A 3,916-nucleotide genomic window follows, 5' to 3' on the forward strand; every position below is an offset into this window, starting at 1 on the left:
TTAGTTAAGTAATTAGTACTTTGGAAAATTGTACCACATTGTAGCAATGTACTTTTTTGGTATAATATTGGCATATTGCATTCTTTTACGCCACTGTTGTACACTACATCTTTTTAAGCGAATCTCTAGACTAAAACATACTTATTTATTGTAGTGAACTTTGTCTTGTGTTGTAGGTGGTTACAATTCATCATTATCGAAACAAAAGGCAAATGAAGTTTTGAGATTAAAAGTTAAGTATATTGCTTTAAGTATTATAAAAAAAATGCATTGTTATAATAAACTAAAGTACATTGCTATTATTGTTTAAGTATTGAATTGTGTTACAATTTTTTTGGGTTGATAGGTTGTGTGCAGAAGTTTCTACCATGGAACAAAAACAACATTTGAAAGAACAAATGAAAATGGTTATGTGGATGTTGAATATGTCTGGAAATCAACCCGATGCTCCCCCCGATAATCCACCTTAGGACAATTGATAAGTATTTTGGAACAATTGAATTTGTAAACACTTGATATTGTTTGTTTGTTTTGTTAGTGCTTACTTTTGTATGGTATTTTGGACAATGGAATGAAATGTGTCAAACTTGGTATTAGGGACGTTTTTTGATGTATTTTATATGGTTTTTGGGACAAATCTGAATTGAATGTGGTATTTGACAAAAAATTGGAAGATTTTAAATTATTTTTTTTTTAATAAAAACGAAGCTAGCTACGGAATAACTACGGATTTCCGTAGCTATTTAGGTCCGTAGCTATTCTGTAGCTATGTGCATCTGTAGCTATTTAGGTCTGTAGCTTTTCCGTAGCTATTTAGCTCCGTAGCGATTCCGTAGGAATTCCGTAGCTATTTATTTCCGTAGCTATTCCGTAGCTACGGTAGCTACGGAATTTTCCGTAGCTATTCTGTAGCGGTTTCATAGCTAATCCGTAGCTATAATTTAGCCACGGGCCATTATGCTACAACCATTTTTCCGTAGCAATTCCGTAGCTATCCGCTTATTGCTACGGATTGTGCCGTAGCTATTGATCAAGTTTTCTAGTAGTGGATATAATTTATCTTTTCTTATTATACTAAAACGATATGTAGGCATATATTTTTTTAAAAAAGGATAATAGATTTATATTATATAATAGAAATATAATTATTGTTACTTTATATGTTACATAAATAATTGAAAACATTTATTTGATTACGTCAATAAGAATAATTTGTTTAATAATATAATACAAAATATTAATATTCTTTTTTGAAACGGTAAAATGCACAAGCATATTAATATAGATTTATTTTAAATACAACAATAATAACTTTAGAATATAATATTAATATAGAGGATATAATTAGTATATTTTTTAAAAGCCATATATTTTTTAAATTGAAACATATAAAAATATTTTTTTAATTAAATTTAAATATTTATAAAAATTCTAATAGTCAAGCCATATCATACGTTAAGAAACATGATTAAGATTTTATTGATGTCACACTTATTATATAACAGATTTAAGAAAAGTATAATTTTTTTTTCTATTTGATTTGATATATAACTAGGTGTAAGATCCATGTGTTACATGAGTTTATTTTAAAGAAAAAAATATAAAATTCTAAACATTTGAGAAGTTTGAATTTATAAGAAAAAAATAGAAAAAATATTGAATTATTAAAATTAAATTGTTTGTTTTTTTTTTAATTAAACAAATAATTTAGATAAATAAACAAAGCAAACTAATGAAACTTTAATTTTGAAATTTTGAAATTTTGAAATTAGAAAGAAGTCAATTAATGAAATTCATATATATTTATTATTACATTTTTTGTAATCATTAAATTTAAATATTATGTGGAAATTAATAAAATAAAAAAAACCAACAAAATGCTATGTGGAAAAAAAATTAGTTTAAAATAACCACAAAATAACATGCGGCCAAATCAATTAGAATGTAACATGTGGCAAAAAGTTTTAAATTATTAGGGAGGATTTTAACGTATAATGATCAATGTTATAGGCAATACATGATAAAATGGACTTTATAAAATAGATTCTACTTTTAAAATTTCATTTTATTAGTTTTATCATATAATATTTTTTACAAAAATACAATTAGTTCTTTTTAAATATTATTTATTTACATTATATTTATTAATTAAAAGTAAAGTAATAATGATTACTTAATTACTATTATAATAATGACATTTGATTAAAAAATGTTTGTTAATCGCTATTGGAAAAAAAGATTAAAAAAATTAGACATTGAATGGAACATAGTAGAATAGATGTGTGTTTATAATAAAATATAGTTTTTAAGTTACTTTTGACTTTGCTAAAAAAAATAAGCTAGCTGTGACGCACCAAATGCAAAAATAGTTTCTTAGATGGTGAAAAACTGACAATTGTCAATTATTAAATTTTATGCAAAAAAAATAATGTCAGTTGTAAAACAAAAGAAAAATGGCAAACTTAAAGGCTTTGTGTGTGATTTTCCCTTTAAATAACTCCTTGAAAATGCAATTGCATTGTATAATATATATATATATATATATATATATATATATATATATATATATATATATATATATATATATATATATATGGTGGTCATTCTGTGGTAGCCAAATCTAGTGGTTGCCTGAATCTATTTTGGAGCTCGGTCGTCCTCCGATGGTTGCTGGTAGTCATCGGAAAAACAACCACTCAACATCTATAATTAACTTAACCAAAGACAAAAGTGAAAGAAAAACTACAAACATTACTTGGTGGTTCTCGAAAATCTGATGTGGATGTCGGTGGTCCTCCGGTGACTACAAAAATCAAATAAAAAGTCGTGAAAAACACAAATGTATACACAATATGCTGTAAAATGATAATGGTGAAGCAAGGCACACTCGAAAATAACTATTGTGATGGACCAAAAAAACTAAAAATTGAAACACAAATCACTCAAAATCGCACCCAAGATATAGTGAAATCAGTAAAAGAATAAAGGAAGAAGAAATACTAGCGAACGGCACTGAAACGTCATTCAAACGGAGGTGAAATATCGAACCCCTGGTCATTAGTCTAGATTGTTTTTCTTTATCTCCTCTTCACATGTGGCGCTGCGAATGAAGGTTAGGGCATCTTGAAGAGATGAAACTATGTCTCGACGACAAGTCGTCGGGATACCTTTGTCACACGAAATCTAAGGATTGAGCCACCTCTATACTGACGACAAGTCGGTGGAAAAAATATCACACGGATCAACCCACCTCTATACCGACGACATGTCGTCGGAATAGAGGAAAATAAAATGAAATTGTTTTCTATTTTTCCTGCAAGGTAATAAAGAAAAGAGAAATGATTTTATTCAACACTTATACCGACAACAAGTCGACGGTATACATTTTCAGAAACACGGGAATTATTTTTATTTCGCGCCTTACCTATGCAGATGAAAAGTCGCCGGGAAAGATTTTGAAGTCTATGTAATTGGGTTAACTCTATGACGAAGATAAGTCGTTTAGATAGCTTTATTTTTACCGACGACAGTATTTGTCGGTATAGATGGCGTCGGCACAGACATGAATTCTTGTAGTGTATTAATTGTATATCAATCTGAAGATGTTAATGAGATCTCTGTAGTTGTTTAATATGTTAAAAGTGATACACTAATTTTGATTATAATCTTCCAATATAAATAAGTTTATACATGGAAAAATAGGAATTGTATAAAACAAATGAATCTCTACACCATTTATACAAATGAATCGCAATAGACCGCATATTTGAAAGAAAAAAAAAATTCATGCACAACATAAATAGATAAATCCATACAACATGATCCTCAAAACTTAAAAGGATAGACAAACAAGATTAGGGAATAGTCCAAGAAATCAATAATTAACCAAACTAACATCATTAGAAATAGATTGAAA

At 27.8% G+C, this 3,916-nt stretch overlaps 1 long non-coding RNA gene across 1 annotated transcript in view; it reads left to right on the forward strand.

The window, feature by feature from the left end:
- Positions 1 to 596, forward strand: part of LOC145091522 (uncharacterized) — a 1,404-nt gene extending 808 nt beyond the window's left edge. Inside the window, exons 2-3 of the long non-coding RNA XR_013702201.1 lie at positions 177 to 232; positions 347 to 596. This is a non-coding gene — a long non-coding RNA (uncharacterized LOC145091522). The remainder of the gene's footprint in view (positions 1 to 176; positions 233 to 346) is intronic.
- The last annotated feature ends 3,320 nt before the right edge of the window (positions 597 to 3,916 follow it).

This window comes from Lactuca serriola, chromosome 3, assembly GCF_051521515.1.
Source record: "Lactuca serriola cultivar US96UC23 chromosome 3, Lser_US96UC23_V15, whole genome shotgun sequence".
Classification (NCBI taxonomy): Eukaryota; Viridiplantae; Streptophyta; class Magnoliopsida; order Asterales; family Asteraceae; genus Lactuca; species Lactuca serriola.